Consider the following 17,543-nt stretch of genomic DNA (forward strand, 5'->3'; position numbering starts at 1 on the left):
CCAGGACCTGGCGGCCGAGCTCCTGGGGCTTGACGGGCGGGACCCCGGCCCGCGCTGGTCGGCCTCGCGCCCTCAACCCTGACCCCTGCGCTCCACCTTCTGATCCTCCTCTTCTGTGTCTTTGGGACGCCCACTTGGTGGTGAGAGGCGGGCAGGAGGCTGAAGAAGGGAACTGGGGGTTGGGATGGTCTATGCGTGTGTGAAAAATAAGGTACTGGCAGGAACTCTGCTCGACAGAACCCTCTGGACTAGGCCCTAGATTCTGGAGAGCCAAGATTTTGAGGTGTGCTTGGCCACATCCGGTCGCCTGTTTAGTGAGGCACAGCACCAAGGGCATACTTAACAGTACTGCATTTTAAGGGAAATGGCAGGAGGTCCTTGCAAGGCCTGAGTGTACCTAGAATCTCATGATGTATGGTGCATTGCAGGGAAGGGCACAAGAGCAGAACATTGGATTTGGCGTTTACAGTAGTGGGTGTAGTGATACCACTGTTGTGGGTCTCTTAAAACACCTTTTCATTAGAGCATCTGCAAAGCTGTTTTACAGACACAAATCTCCATTATTTTCCTGAGCCTGCCAGATATTCAAAGTAAAAGCTGGGCCTAGGATTCCTGACCGTCCTGCTGTCTATTTTGGGAGAACTTGGTTTACTGCTAACACCTTGTAGTTCTTGCAAATGTCATTATTTCAAGAGTAGGATTTTAAAACTGATTTTTTGGTGACACTACCAAATTGGGTAAAGTTTAGTCTTGGTCTTTTCCATTTAACGACAGTAGTAAAAGATATTCTAGCATTCAGGTGGTGCAAAGAATGAAAGATGAAATGTGAGTCTGCAGCCTTTAATTAAAGTCCTAAAAAACATAATGGCTTATTTCGTCGCAGTACTGTAATTTATTTGTTTTGTTTCTCAGTTAAAAGAGACTAATAACACTGTAGCCTGCTTTTTGCTATTCAAGGGCAATGTGAGGCATCGGTAAATAACATGTTTAGGAAGTGCTCTGATTGGTTTGGAAGAAAATTGAGACGTGTAGTTTATCCTGGGTTCTTTTCACTTGTCAGGGTCAATAAATTTGGTAATATTTCAGTTATTTAAAAAGCAAACTCAGAAACTGTTTTCTGCTCTTGGGTTAGGTTCTACTTATTCATGTTGAGAGTATGTATTTTTATTTTAGGAATTTTGATAATTTGCATTCATTCTGAACCTTATTTTTTGACCATTATTCAGCATTATTGGGCATCAGGTGAGCCATATAAGCAGCAATTTTCTGGAGAACTCTCTGGTTTAATTTTTACTGCCTTTATCCACAACCACTGATGTATCCTTTCCCTGCTTTTTTCTGAACCAAGCTATATTTTTATGCTTAGTGCTTTTGCATGGATTTCATTTTTCCTTTAATGCTTTGATCTCCATTCTCTACCTATTGTAATCCTTGTTTTTCAATGTCTTATGCTATGAGGATGCTCAAACTTATAAAAATTTCAGCTGTGTGCAGTGGAAATCTCTTAAATATGTCTTTGCCTTTTTAGGGGTCGTCATTGTGAATACCGACTATTCATTGAATCATGATGTATTTGTGTCTTCAGAGGTTGCTGAGATAGGCCGGCTGTTCTCTGAAATGTTAGGGATACTGCTGTGTATTAAATTTCATTTTGCATGCTTGTTAGATCCTCTGCCTCTTCCACATTATGCTACTTCCTTTTTGCTGCTTTCATTCAGTTTGCCTGAAATAGTTCCTTTTTTCACGTCGTCATAGGCTATGTGTTGGAAACCACCTACTGGGTGTGCTACACATGTGATTGTCATCCATCCGAGACTTTAAAGCACTAGATAATATTTATTCCCTTTTGATACCTGGAAGCTGAGATTTAGAGATGTTAGTTCACTGGGCAATGATCATGTAGGTCAGTGCTAGCAAAATTGGAAATCTAATTCATGTTTCCCAAACTTCTTTACATTATTTTGTGATAGCAGAAATGTTTCTTGTTCAGATGGGAATTATCCTCCAGTGGGAAATTAAGAAGCACTTTTTTGGTTGTTATAATGATTGGGACTAGCCACTAGAATTTGATGGGTGGGCCAGGGTTGCTGTACTTTTTGGAATATGTGGAACAGTCCTGAACAAAGCATGTCCCTGTGTCCTGTAGGAGTTAGGAATATTTTGACTGACATTCATATAATCTTTATAATTGTCTGAGCTTAGAACCTCCATTTTACATATAAAATAATAGCTTCAACTCAGATTGAATTTTCCACTGTTTCCACATCCAACTGTTGTGTAAACTGAAGGAAGATTTATTTTGCTTACTGCCTTGGATAATTTCATCACAAATAGCTTTGCATTCGTAGTTATCATACTCAGCTATTAATTATTTTTGTAAGTCATCTATCGTAGTTTTGCCTGAGCATTGAAATACATATTTTATTATTATAAATTAGTTTTACTTTTTTTATTTTTCATTTTATTGAGGGTATATGGATTTGTTTGAAATTATCTGTAGGAAGATTATTATTAATTTCAGGATGGTAAAGCAAAAGAAAGTATTTTATGGAAGGGGCATATTGAGTCTGATGTGGTTGAGAACAATCCGTATAAAATAAAAGCAGCTTTGTCTCAGGAGAATTTTTCTTGAAAAGTTCCCAGATTTTAGTGGTGGGTGTTTTTAATTTCTGTGTATTGGACTATGACTCAGTTGAGATCTGCTAATAAGTGGCAATTAGATAAGTACATCACTGTGTAAGGTTTCTGATCAGAAGATAGAAAATTATTTCTTAGGTATGGAACTTAATTGTTTTGTTTTCATACATGTTAGTATTCATGCTTTGTGCTGTGGATTACTTCGCTGTGTTCTGCAAAGACTTCTCTTGTTATTGAGTTAAATCATGGTGGGAGGTAGCATATGTAGGGCAAAGGACATTCTCTCAGGAGACATTTCTACCACTACTAATGTGACATTTGCTGAGTCATACTGTTTCTTGTGGAATAGGAGTGATTATGTTATGATGAACAAATGTAAGTGATTTTAAAACATAAGGGTAATTAATTAGACTCCAGTAAAAACATTGCTTTTTCTTCTACATCTTAGTTTTCCTGGGATATATGTGCCTCTTTTGCATATTAAAGGAGTTCATTTATTAGCAAATCAGCAGAGAATGGGAAAGTACCTCGGAGAGGAGGTGGTGAGAGCAGAGTTATAGGGTACAGAGGTAATACCTAATCCATATAATAGGTCACCTTTCCATTTCTAGTGGGAGAGTATTTTCAATAGCTTAAAAATATTTGTATTTGGAGAAAGGCTAAAATTAGTAAATGTTTCTCTTTAAGAGCTGTTTAGGGAGAATATCTTAAAAAGACTGAATTAACAGGAGAAAAGTGTTCTTTCCTCATCTTCTAGGTGAATATCTTTTTTCTCTCAGGCTATCTGCTTATGGTTTATGGTTAAGACAGGTCAAGTTTGGCATTTGACATTGAAATTGAATTATAAAGAAATGATACTGAAAATACAATGATCAGATTGCCGTAGAATAGAAAGATGAGAATCTGATTATGTATTCACTATAGGTATTAATAGATAAAGATAGGTACTAGCTAACCATCAGTGACAAAAGCAGCTGACTGTAGTGGCTCACGCCTATAATCCCAGCACTCTGGGAGGCTGAGGAGGGTAGATTGCTTGAACTCAGGGGTTTGAGACTAGCCTGAACAAGACTGAGACCACACCCCATCTCTTCTTGTGGCAGGTGCCTGTGGTCCCAGCTACTCTGGAGGCTAAGGCAAGAGAATCACTTGACCCCAAGAGTTTGAGGTTTCTGTGAGCTGTGACGCCATGGCACTCTACTGAGGGCTACAAAGTGAGACTCTAAAAAAAAAAGACAAAAGCAAAGTACAGGGTGTCCCAAAAGTTGTCATATATAGGGAAAATTGCATAGCAACAAGTGTCAGAATGTGTTCACCATGAGTAGGAGAGGACTTCATGGGTGTGTATAGAAAGAGGTGGTCAACGCATAGAGAATATTTTGTAAATAAAAGTACATTTAGCTGCTATTTCCCATTTCTCCCTACATACAGGGACACTCTGTACATCTGTGATGGCTAGATCTAGGGACAACATGCAGTAAGGAATTGACCTTATCTATGGTTTATGGATTTAAGGTAGTAGCCTTAACTATAATGCTTAAGGATTTAGACTGAAAAAAGAATTTTTTTTCCTTCAGGGTAAAAGATTTTATTTGTTGTTGTTTGTTTGTTTTTGAGATAGAGTCTCTCTTTGTTGCCCTTGATAAGAGTGTCATGGTGTCAGAGTTCATGGCAACTTCAAGCTCTTGGGCTCAAGTGGTCTTCTTGCTTCTGCCTCTTCAGTAGCTGGGATTACAGGCACCTCCTATTTACAGAATTACAACACCTGGCTATTTTTTAGAAGCAGGGTTTCCTTCTTGCTCAGTCTTGTGTCAAACTCCTGACCTCAATCAATCCACTTGCCTCAGCCTCCCAGAGTGCTAGGATTGCACACATGAGCTACCGTGCCAAGCTTAAAAGATAGTTTTGTGTATATTTGAGGTACTTTCATTATTCATTTAAAATAAAATTGATTAAAATGATTTTAAACTCAAAATAGGTTTATGATTTCAGGTATTCAGGTACATATGGGGTTTATAGTATAATTTCCTAAATATGAAATATTTGATGACCCCGCTATGTCTGGTAAGCAGAACTTTAAAATTTTTTTCATTTATGTTTTAAGCGTTAATTTAAAGCACACAGAATAAAGTTCAAAAAGCAAACAGTGAAAAATTAGTCCTTTTTTTCTTCCCTGTCGCTGACTACCCAGTTCCCTTCACAAACTCTCTTCCTAGTTTTTTTTTTTTTTTTTCACCTTCAAAGTAAAGTCCAGAAACAGACCAAATAGGTGTTTAATCTAGATAAAGGTGGCATTTTACAGTTTTTGGAACATGATGGAATTATCCAGTAAATGATGTCATAACTAGCCAGCCATGTAATAAAAACTGAAGAAAAATAATTTCTGATGGATAAGAAATGTAATACAGGGTGTCCATAAAGTCTGTGTGCAAGTTAAAATAGCACAAACTTTATGGACATCCTATATATTAAAAACTGAAAGTACCACGAAAGTACAGAAAGAAAGCATAGATGAAAATTGTACAGTTTGGCTTGGCGACTGTGGCTCAAGCAGCTAAGGCACTAGCTACATACACCTGAGCTGGCGGGTTTGAATCCAGCCTGGGCCCACCAAACAACAATGACAGCTGCAACCAAAAAATAGCCAGGCATTGTGGCGGGTGCCTGTAGTCCCAGCTACTTGGGAGGCAGAGGCAGGAGACTCGCTTGAGCCCAGGAGTTGGAGGTTGCTGTGAGCTGTGATGCCATAGCACTCTACACAAGGTAACAGCTTGAGGCTCTGTCTCACGAAAAAAAAAAAAAGAAAGAAAAAGAAAATTGTACAATTTTTTTTTTTTTGAGACAGAGTCTTATTTTGTCACCCTCGGTAGAGTACTGTGGCGTCACAACTCATAGCAACCTCCAACTCTTGGGCTTAAGCTATTCTCTTGCCTCAGCCTCCCAAGTAGCTGGGATTACAGGCGCCCACCACAACCCCCAGCTATTTTTTGGTTGTAGTTGTCATTGTTTTGATAGGCCTGGGCTGGATTTGAACCCCCCAGCTCCAGTGTATGTGGCTGGCGCCTTAGCTGCTTGAGCTACAGGCACTGAGCCTATAATCTTGATAGTGAAAAGACCTCTGTCAGTAAGTCAGAAGCCGTAATTATAGATTGAATAACAGAAGCCAGAGGAGGGGAAAACACCTTAACTATTGAGGAGTGAAGATTGCATCCAACTATTCCTCAGAAACTGTGTAAGCAAGAAGAGAGAAAAGTGAAATGTTTAGTGTGAAGAGAAAATAACCACCAACCTAGAATTATGTCCCTTGTCATATTGTCCTTCCAAAGTGAAGAAGATATAAAAACTTTCTCAAACAAAGACAAATTAAAGGACTTTGTTGCCAATAGACCTGCTTGCAAGAAATATGTAGAAAAGTTCATCAGAAAGAAAGAAAACAATATAACCCAGAAACTTGGATCTTTTCTTTTTCTTTCTTTCTTTCTTTCTTTTTTTTTTGAGACAGAGCCTTAAGCTATTGCCCGGGGTAGAGTGCAGTGGTGTCACAGCTCACAGCAACCTCCAACTCTTGGGCTTAAGTGATTCTCTTAAGTGATTCTCTATTTTTTGGTTGTAGTTGTCACAGTTTGGCAGGCCTGGGCTGGATTCGAACCTGCCAGCTCTGGTGTGTGTGGCTGGGGCCTTAGCCGCTTGAGCTACAGGCGCTGAGCCAGAAACTTGGATCTTGAAAACTTTTTTTTCCTTTTTCTTAATCAATCTAACATGTAACAATTTGTTTAAAATAATAAATGCAAAAGTATATTTGATTATGTATGCTTGTGTGTGCTTGTGTGTGTGTGTGTATACATATATACATATGTGAAATGAATGACAACAGTGATACAAGGGATAGGAGAAAAGAATTAGGACTATTTTGTTATTAAAAGATACTCAGACTACCCTACTTGGGAAGTGGTATAGTATTGTTTGAAAATGGACTTGAATTAGGTTATTGTAAACCTCAGGACAACCACTAAAAGAAGAAGAAGAAAAGTACAGTCATAAGTCCATTATCAGATACATCTTTTGCAAATATTTTTCTCTGAGTCTGTGGCTCTTCTTTTGTTCTCTTGATACTGTCTCAGTATACATGGGGGATTGACTCCAGGACCTTTGAGTATACCAAAATTGGTACATACTCAAGTACTTCAGTCAGCCCTGCAGAACTTGGTTTATGTAAAGTTGGCCTTCCATGTATAGGTTTTGTGCCTATTAAATACTATATTTTCCATTTGTGCATGGTTGAAAAAAATCCACATATAAATAGACTCATGCAGTTAAAACCCATGTTGTTTAAGGGTCAAAAGTATAATCGATATGTCAAGAAAAGAGAGAAAATAAAATATATATAAAATGTTTAATTAAGGGCTGGGCGCAGTGACTCATGGCTATAACCCTAGCACTTCTAGGAGTATAAAGTGAGAGGATCACCTGAGGCCAGGAGTTAAGAGACCATCCTGGAAAGCATGTCAAGACTCCATCTCTACACAAAAAGCAAAAAAGTATTAGTTAAGTATAGTGGCATGTGCCTGTGGTCCTAACTACTGGGGAGGCTGAAGCAGGAGGATTGCTTGAGGCCAGGAGTTTGAGGTTGTGTTGAGCTGTGATAATGCCATTGTACTACATTCCAGGCAACAGGTGAGACTCTGTCTCAAAATTTTTTTTTTTTCAATTAAAACCATGAGTTTAAATTAATACCTCAGGATCAGCCCCCCTAGAACAGTGGTTACTGCGCCAGCCACGTATACTGAAGTTGGCGAGTTCAAACCCTTCCCGTGCTGGCTAAAAAACAATGACAACTGCAACAAAAAATAGCTGGGCATTGTAGCAGGTGCCTGTAGTCCTAGCCACTTGGGAGGTTGAGGCAAGAGAATCACTTAAGCCCAAGAGATGGAGGTTGCGGTGAGCTGTGATGCCATGGCACTCTACCAAGGGTGACAGTGAGACTCTGTATCAAAAAAAAAAAAAAAAAATACCTCTATCAGAAATGCAGTAAGGACAAAGTTGAAGTCAATAGCACTATCAATCAACTACATAATCGACATCTATAAGACTATTTATCCAAATAACAGGTTACATTTTCTTTTCAAGATCACATGGAACATTCAAGATAGACCTCATTTAGGGGTTATACAACAAACTTTAACAAACTTTAAAGAATACAAATTATAAAATATCTGCTCTCAGACCCCAATAAAAATAAATTAGAAACCAGTATCCAAAGGATAACTGGAAAATCCCAAAATACTTGAAGAGTAAACAACATACTTCTAAATGATAGGAGGGTCAAAGAAGAAATCTCAAGAAAATTTAAAAAATACAGTATTTTGAAGAAAATGAAAATACAGCTTTGTATTGTATTGAAAATTTGTGGGATGCAGTGAAACCATTGCTTAGAGAGAAATTTATAGGCTTGAATGGATCTATTAGAAGAGGGGAAAGATCAGAAATAAATAGTCTAAGGTTCCACCTTCGGAAACTAGAGAAAGGAGAAAATTCAATCCAAAGTAAGACGAAAAGAAGTAATAAAAATTAGAGGAGAAATCATTGAAATGGAAATCAGAAAATCAATAGAGAAAAAAAACTAAAGGCGATTGATTTCTTAAAAAGATAAAGTCACTTATCCTTTAGTTAGAATAACTTTAAAAAGAGAGGATAATAATTATTATCAGAAATGAAAGAGGGGACATCAGCACAGATCTCATGGACATTGAAAGGATAATAAAAGAATTATGACCAACTCTGTGCCCACAAATTTGATAACCTAGGTGAAATGGACCAATTTTTTGAAAGCTACAATCTGCCAAAACTCATACAAGAAGAAATAGGCAATCTGAGTAGACCTGTATCTGGCAAAGAAGTTAAATCTGATTAATAATTTTCTAAAACAGAAAGCACCAGGCCCAGTTGGGTAAAGCGTTAGGAAGTCATTCGTTGCTGGTAGGAAGGCAAAATGGCACAGCCACTTTGAAAGACCACTTGGCAGTTTCTAACAAAATTAAATACACTCTTAACCATCCAGCAATTGCACTTTCCAGTATTTATCCAAATGAAATGAAACTTAGGTCCACGTAAAACCTGCACACAGATGTTGATAGCAGCTTTATTTATAATTGCCAGAACTTGGAAGTAACCAAAAATGTCTTTCATGGGTAAAAATGGGTAAAAATTACACCACCTTTAGACGAGGGAATATTAGTGCTAGAAAAAAAATGAGATAAAGTCGTGAAAAAGACATGGAAGAAACTTAAATTCTTACCATTGAAGCCACTCTGAAAAAGCTACATATTGTATAATTTTGACTATATGACATCTGTGAATAGGCAAAACTGGAAACCAGAAGTTTCAGGGTTACCATAGGTTATGGGGAGGGAGTGGTGAATAGGCAGAGAGAACAGAGGATTTTTAGGGCAGTGAAAATATTCTGCACAAAGGTGGATCCATGTCATTATAGGCATGTCAGTGTGTGGAGAGAGGTAGGATGTACACCACCGGAAGTGAACCTTAATGCTAACTAGGGACTTTGGAAGATAGTAATGTGTGTTTGTACATATGTATTTATTTTTACTTTTTTTTTTTTTTTTGAGACAGAGTCTCACTATGTCACTCTTAGTAGAGTGCTGTAGCATCACAGCTCACAGCAACCTCAAACTCTTGGGCTTAAGTGATTGTCTTACCTCAGCCTCCCAAGTAGCTGGGACTACAGGCACCCACCACAACGCCCAACTATTTTTTGGTTGCAGTTGTCATTGTTGTTTAGCAGGCCCTGGGCTGCGCTGAACCTGCCAGCCTCTGTGTATGTGGCAGGCACCCTACTTACTGAGCTACAAGTTCAGAGCTGATAATATGTATCCATCTAGGTACATTGATGGTAACATATGTACCATTCTTATGTGGGATATTGATGTTGCGGGAGGTTGTGCCTGTGTGAGGACAAGGTAAATGGGATTCTACTTTCTCTCAGTTCTGCTGTGAACCTACAATTGCCTTAAAAAATAAATTTTATTTAAAAATAAATAAATTTCAGTAGGAAAAAATGCGCAAAGAATATCAACAGGCAATTTACAAAAGCCGTACTAATGGGGCCAGGACATAACTGTAGCTAATTCAGACATATGCATGGTCTAAGTTAGAATTGAGTCTTGATCTGAAGCATAGTTTAACACCAGAAGTAACTAAAAAGGAATTCTTTTATTCTTCAAAGAGTATTTAAGGGAATTTAATTCACAACTACATTAATATTTGTCCTCCCTATTTCTTTTGCTGCTCTGTAGCTCCTCACTTGTCAAATTTTCTTTCTAAATCACAGCCAACAGGATTGCTTCCCATCAACATTTCTTTTCTTGTTTTTGTTTCTTTTTGAGACAGAGTGCTATTATGTCACCCTCGGTAGAGTGCTATGGCATCACAGCTCACAGCAACCTCAAACTCTAGGGCTTAAACGATTCTCTTGCCTCAGCCTCCCAAGTAGCTGGGACAACAGACACCTGCCACAACACCCGGCTGTTTTTTTTTGTTGTTGCAGTTGTCATTGTTTAGCTGGCCTGGGCCAGGTTCAAACCTACCACCCCTTGGTGTATGTGGCTGGCGCCATAACCCCTGTGCTATGGGTGCTGAGCCCCTATCAAATTCTTGCTTTATTCCTTTATTATGTTGATCAACTTACTTTCAGCAAAACTTTATAGGAAGGGCAAAATGAGTAGAGGGAGGAAGACTGTACACTTGCATGTTAATTTTTCCATATCACACAAAGAAAATAGTGTTGTTCTCACTGAGTATTAAGGAAATTCAGATAAAAAGTTCCTTCCCTTCAATGTAGCAACTATTAAATAGAAGGATATTGGTGTATTGGTGGGAATGTGTGGATTCCTGAAAATTTCTGTTGGAGAGAATAAAGACTAAGTTAATTTTTTCAGGAAAGAAATTGTATACATTTTCACAGATGGCAGGCGTTGGATGCTGCAAGACCTTATCTCAGGCCTGTTGTTTCAGACTATGTATGTGTCTTGGGGGAGGCAATCTAGTGTGGGTGTGTATCCCATTTCTTTTGTATTCTTAAAATTGACTTTATACCATATATCTGAAAATTGTTTGTCCAACTTATGGTGCTGCTTAAATGAATAGGTAGATTCTCAGTTTCTACCTCAGACCAACTAAATCAGAATCTCTGGGTAGAACCCAGTAATTTTTCAAACAAGCTTACCACAATTTATATTATTCAATATAAATAATATTATGTATTATTTAATAATAACACAATATTATTTGATAATCAGAGCAGTTATTATAGACTCTGAAGTCTGTTATTTTCTGCTGAAGCTTTCCCACCTAGCTCAAACCCTGAAAAGACTTGATCAAAATACTTGTCCAGCTCCAAATTCATGAATTTTTATTCTCTTTACTTTGAAATTTCTTTTATATCTTTTACCATCTTCCTCTTTTTTTGTTCCTAGATCTAAGGAAGAGTGTACCCCTTGCTAAAAATCACTCAAAGAAGCTCTTGATCCTTCTTTAACACCTCTTTCTAGACATTCTGTGCTTTTCCCTTCCTTTACTTAATACTATATAAATATTTTTATTTGAAACAGAATCTCACTGTGTTACCTGTGCTGTACTGCGGTGGCATCATCTTGGCTTACCGCAACCTCTAACTCCTGGGCTCAAGCAGTCCTTCTGCCTCAACTTTCCAAGTAGCTGGTGACTACAGCTGATAGATCTCCCACACCCCCTTGTTCTTGTTTTTTTGGACAGATGAGGTCTTTTCGCTCTTGCCCAGGCTGGTCTCTAACTCCTGGCCTCAAACGATCCTCCTCCTTTGCCTACCAGAGTGCTAGGATTACAGGCATGACCCACTGCCTGGACTTAATACTGTATTTTTGAGATTTTACTTGTAATTGTAATTCCTTGATTTCCACTTCTAGGTAATATTCCATTATCCTTACATACCTTAACTTATTTTCTATTCTTTTTAAGGATATTTTGGAAGTCTTGCATTTTTTTTTTTTTTGCTTTAGCTGCATATGTGAAGGTTTATTTATGGTATATATTATATCACTCTCTTGAAAACTTAATTTTCTACAAACCTCTTATTTCACAAAATACAACTGTTGATAAACTAAATACATAGCCAGGTTGTGACATGAAAATGACCTGAAAAACATCTGAACAGGGCGGCTCCCGTAGCTTAGTGGCTAGGGTGCCAACCACATACAACCAGGCTGGCGGGGTTGAACCCGGCCTCGGCCAGCTAAACAGCAATGACAACTGCAACAAAAAAATAGCTGGGCATTGTGGTGGGCACCTGTAGTCCTAGCTACGTGGGAGGTGGAGGCAAGAGAATCACTTAAGAGTTTGAGTTTGCTGGGAGCTGTGACACCACGACTTTAGTGAGGGTGACATAGTGAGCCTCTGTCTTAAAAAGAAAAAAAAAAAGCACATCTGAACAACTTGATGGAAATAAATATGAATCGATAAGAAAGTTTACCTCAAGAATCCTTAGTTTTTATTTAGACAATTTTAATTTGGTATATCCTTGAGAAGTCTTTTTAAATATTGTGTCACTTTTGTATCTCATTCCGCAGACAGAAATAATAATCTCTAGTAAACTGGGAAATATTTAGTAAGTTTTTACAAGAAGCTTTCATTTCAGAGGTCTGGACTAATAGGAACAATGTACAATAATTAGAAATCCTAGCGGAAATAGAGAAAAGCAGTTACCTTTTTAAAAATTAAGGAATTGATGTAATTCTATTCTAGAGCTTGTGGCATTACAATGAAAAATCTTTCAATAATAGGGTTATATTGGTAGTATGTTGTAAAGCTTCTTGAAGGACACTATCAGGCTTTGTATTCATCTATCTTGGACTTGGCATATTGGCTTTGGTTCACACTGCATCTCAACCAAGAGGGCTGGGATTTATGATTCCAGCTTCAGCTCGATAAATGATTAGATCTGGGCAGAAATCAGTTTATTTTGCTGGTCTTTTCTTCCCTCATTTGAAAATTAAGTAATCTATTAGATTGCTTGTCTTTATGGAATCATTCAGAGAATTAAACACGAATGTATGGAATCCCTTTATAACCTGCATACTGTAATGGGGGTGTGAAATATTTTAAGATTAATAAAAATCTGGCACAAATACTCAAAATAGCCTTTTGCAGTTCAGAAATCACTGAACTTGGGAGAAGACTATCATGTATGGGAAAAAGATTCTAGGTGTTGGGTGGTGCCTGTGGCTCAAAGGAGTAGGGTGCCAGCCCCATATGCTGGAGGTGGTGGGTTCAAACCCAGCCCCAGCCAAAACGTAAAAAAAAAAAAAAGATTCTAGGTGTTGGTAATGACCACGGCCTGGAATACTGCCCTGCAAAAACCTTCATTGATTTTAAAGAAGTTCACAGTTCAAACAGAGATCATCTGTTTGGAATCAGATGCTTTACAAAGATAATTCTTTGGTAGGGTCTTATACTAGTAGAGTGTTATAAGACCAACTATAATCCAGAGAGAGCGTGCGCTCAAAGTACGATGTGCAGTGGAAGTGGAGCAGCAGAGTTTGGAGAGTGAGGCCTTCAGTGCCACAGTAAAGCATTTGGACTTGATCCTTTATCCCTCCCCTAGGCTGTAAGAACCTGTACAAGGGCTTAAACTGGTGACTCTTCATTAGACTGGCCTTTGTGATCTTTTGTCAGATGAGGAAGAGTTTCAGGAAATACTGGAGGCACAGTGATCAGTCCAACAGCCGTTGTATTACTGTAGGGTAGGGGAATTGGTGTTTTAACTGGGGCTGTTAGCCTAGGGTCCACAAATTATGTGTCCATGAACTTAAGAGGGTTAAAAAGTTATATATTTTTTCACTAACCTTCACCTGAAATAAAGCATGAAGGGAACAAATCCTAGTAACAGTAGTACTTATAGCTTTTTTGTCAGTAGAAATCATGGAAATTTTTTTTTCATATTGAAGTTGTTATAGCTATCTTGAAATATTGCTTACCTCACTCATCCTTGCTTTGAAATTATAGTAGCTATTAGATCACTAGGAGATTTTGTTATCTAATGAGTTGCGATAGAAGCACATGTAGTGTTACCAAATCATATTCTTTTTTACTATTCTTTTTTTTTTGAGACAGAGCCTCAAGCTATACCCCTGGGTAGAGTGCCCTGGCATCACAGCAACCTCCAACTCCTAGGCTCAAGCGATTCTCCTGCCTGGGCTCCCCGAGTAGCTAGGACTACAGGTGCCTGCCACAACACCCAGATATTTTTTGGTTGCAGCCATCATTGTTTCTGGCTGGTCCGGGTTGTATTCGAACTGGCCAGCTCAGGTGTATATGGCTGGAGCCCCAACTGCTTGAGCCACGAGCGCCAAGCCCTTTTTTACTATTCTGATAATTGTAGTTCAAAAAATTAGTTTCATGTGTTTTTTTTTTGCAGTTTTTGGCTGGGGCTGGGTTTGAACCTGCCACCTCCGCCATACGGGGCTGGCGCCCTACTCCTTTGAGCCACAGGTGCTGCCCCGGTTTCATGTTTGTATATGTAAAACTAAAACATTATTTTGAGTCCAAGGCTCATCAGACTGCTAAAGGGGTCCATGGCAGTAAGAACACTTGGTAAAGTGAGGCAGTGGCTCTTCTAGAACGTACTGATAGTTTGTCATTTTTGGCAATTCACATGGACAAATTTGAGCTACTGTTTGCTTCTCTCTAGAATAAAGTAATTAAAGTAAATGATCCATAATAGTTCTTCTAATTCTAAATTTTTACTCTTGATTTTCTCCCCTCTAAATTAGGATTTTTCATAGCCTTTCCTATTTCACTAAATTATAAAATTACATCATTCTCTACCAGTTACTCAAGTCAAAAACCCGTAAGTTATCCTTGACTTTTCTCTGTCATTAATTCCTGTCAATGGACTTAATTCTGCTTCCTAATTGAACCTCTCCATCTCTGCCACCTTCTTAGTCTAGGCGTTCATCATCTCTCAGCTGCATTACTGCAAGTCTTCTAATGGTTTTTCCTATTCTGTTCTTGACCTTTTATAGTCTGTTATCTACATAGCAAAGACAGTGGCCTTTTTACTCCATAAATGAGAAGACTGCTTAAAACCCACTCCTGTGGCTTTATTTGCACTTGGAATTAAATTTCACCTTGTCCTACAAAGCCCTGCTTGCCTTTCCAAATTTACCTTTTATCACTATCCTCCTGGCCTATTAAGCTTCAGCCATATTGGCCTTTTTTTTTTCTGTTCCTGTGACCTTGTCATCCTACTTTTTGCCTTAGGGTCTCTGCTCTTGCTGTTTCCTACTCCAGAATGAGCACCTATTATCCCTGCATGGCATCTTAAAGCTATTCAGATTTTGTGCTCCCTTCTTCATTTATTACCCAATCTGACCTAGCCACCTAATCATTCTTGGGTCCACCTATTGCAGTTCTCTGTATAGTATTTACCAGGCTGCTGTTCTTTGTTTTCTTTCTCCTCCTTCGATTGGAATGTGAGTGGAGAGTAGAATCTATTAGAGCAGGAATGTTGTCTGCCCTGTTTCACTGTTACAGTCTCAGTAACTATATACATCCTGTGTTGACACACTTTAGAATTTTGGGTAATTATCTATAACCAAAAAAGTACAGAAGCAAGTAATGACTTTATGCACTATGTATGATATTATACATACATAATGTGTCCCTAAGCTGCCCATAGCATTTTATGAAGTATGTCCCAGCCAAAATCAGCCATAATAGGATGATCCATTTAAGGGTATCGTGGCAGGATGTGGCTTGTAGCAGCTCAAGTGGAACTAGTAAGGAAACAGAAAAGAGAAAATAGTACCTGTGAATCACAAGAATGTGGACACTGGTACTATTAGATACTTCTTAATCTATCAGGATGATCCAAATCCTAGAGAATGGGGCTAAGGATGGAGATTCTAAGCATACACTAGGCATACACTAAGTGACCATACACTAAGCAGCTGCCTGCACTGAAGAAGCAGACCTGAGCAAGTTGTCAGAAGGCAAATTAGTTCACAGGTAGCCAGGAGAAACAGAATAAAATTGGAAGGAAGAATTGCTCCTTATTCACAGCAAAGAATTAAAGTTGAGTCAACTCTAGCTTTTTGGCTTATTCTGGTGAGAGCCAACGTCAGTTTTGTAGGTTGCCAGTGCTAATGAAAAGCAGATGGTAGGTTGTAAGTGTGGGATTGGGAGGGAGGGAGGACAGGAGCAAAGGTGGGGCAGACATATTTCTGATTTGGAAGCATTTGTCAGAAACTCAGATGTTAGAACTAGAATAAATCATTGAGTTCATTTAGTCTGTTGTCTCCCAAACTTTCCACAGAAGGGATCTCTTAAGTTGTTTTTCTATTTTGAATCCCACATTACAAAAAGTTTTTGCTCAAAACCTTTAATTATTAATAATTTGGTTCCTCCTTTTTAAATAACAATTATAATCAGAGTAGCATGTACTATCCATATTGAATTGATCTAAGTTGAACTAAAAAAAAAATAAAAATGATCCTTAAGAAATTTAGGATTTTAACTGTGACATTTTGCAGATAGCCTACAACCTTCAGGTTACAAGCTTTGGAGGTTGGCCATTGAAAGCCTAAATTTTTTCTCAAGCCCTTTGTCTTTTTAAATCTGTCACTTAGGAGCTGTATCATTTTGCATAGGTCACTTAGCTCTAAGACCCAGTTTCACCATCTGTGAAATGGGTATAATGATACTTCTGGGAGGTTCACATGAGATAATAAAGCCTTTAAGTTCTTGACATGTTGCCTGATACGTAATGCATGCTTAATAGTTATTACCCATTATTATTGTTTGTTATATACTGCTGTGTACCTCATGTTCTCAGAACTGTCTTGTAGATTTTGGATTCAGAGTTTCATCTTTTTGTCATCCAGAATTGATTCTTTAACTCCAAGAAATACAGAGTTGGGCAGAGAATACATGACATTGGCATTTGTGGGTAGAGGAAGAATTGAAGAGCTGGCAGGTTTTTAAAGCTTCCATCATGTACAAATATCAGATCTTCTACTTCATCAAGTACAGGGTGAGAGGAAACAAGCTTCAACTCCAAGAATAAGTGGGTTACTGGTGTGCAATAAATAGCTGTTGGTAATGTTTTAGGGGAGTGAAAAGATGGAAGGGATGGAATTTGCAAATTGGCAGAATTTGTAAAAATAATTCTGACTTTAATGATGCATTTTATTTTATGGCAAAATATTTCATAATTGGGATTCATATAAAAATGAATGCACATAAATGAGGTATATTTCCTTGGTAGCCATTGATTGGCATGTTATTTCAACACAGGAAGAAAAATGTTTACCTTATAAGTTATAGTTCAGTATTATATACTACTTTTAGAAAAAAAAGGATTTGGCTTTAATTAATTTATTTATTTGAGACAAAGTCTCACTGTGTCGCTCTCAGTAGAGTGCTATGGTGTCACAGATCACAGCAACCTCAAACTCTTGGGCTTAAGTGATACCCTTGCCTTGGCCTCCCAAGGTGCCTGCTACAACACCTGGCTATTTTTGTTGTTGTTGTAGTTACCATTGTTGTTTGGCAGGCCTGGGCTAGGTTCGAACCTGCCAGTCATGGTGTATGTGGCCAGCGCCCTGGCCACTGAACTACAGGCACCTAGCCTGGCTATATTTTAAATACCAAGCTCAAGTGGCTAAGGCACCAGCCATATATACCTAAGGTGGCGGGTTCAAATCCAGCCCGGGCCCGCCAAACAACAGTGACAGCTGCAACCAAAAAATAGCCAGGCTTTGTGGTGGGAGCCTGTGGTCCCAGCTACTTGGGAGGCGGAGGCAGGAGACTTGCTTGAGCCCAGGAGTTGGAGGTTGCTGTGAGCTGTGATGCCATGG

The 17,543-nt window shown here is 38.5% G+C and overlaps 1 protein-coding gene across 1 annotated transcript in view; it reads left to right on the forward strand.

The window, feature by feature from the left end:
- The window catches only part of JMJD1C (jumonji domain containing 1C), a 360,771-nt gene that overhangs the window by 487 nt on the left and 342,741 nt on the right, over nt 1–17,543 (forward strand). The window lies entirely within an intron of this gene.

Source organism: Otolemur garnettii, unplaced genomic scaffold, assembly GCF_000181295.1.
Source record: "Otolemur garnettii isolate 467f Iridium unplaced genomic scaffold, OtoGar3 scaffold00008, whole genome shotgun sequence".
Classification (NCBI taxonomy): domain Eukaryota; kingdom Metazoa; phylum Chordata; class Mammalia; order Primates; family Galagidae; genus Otolemur; species Otolemur garnettii.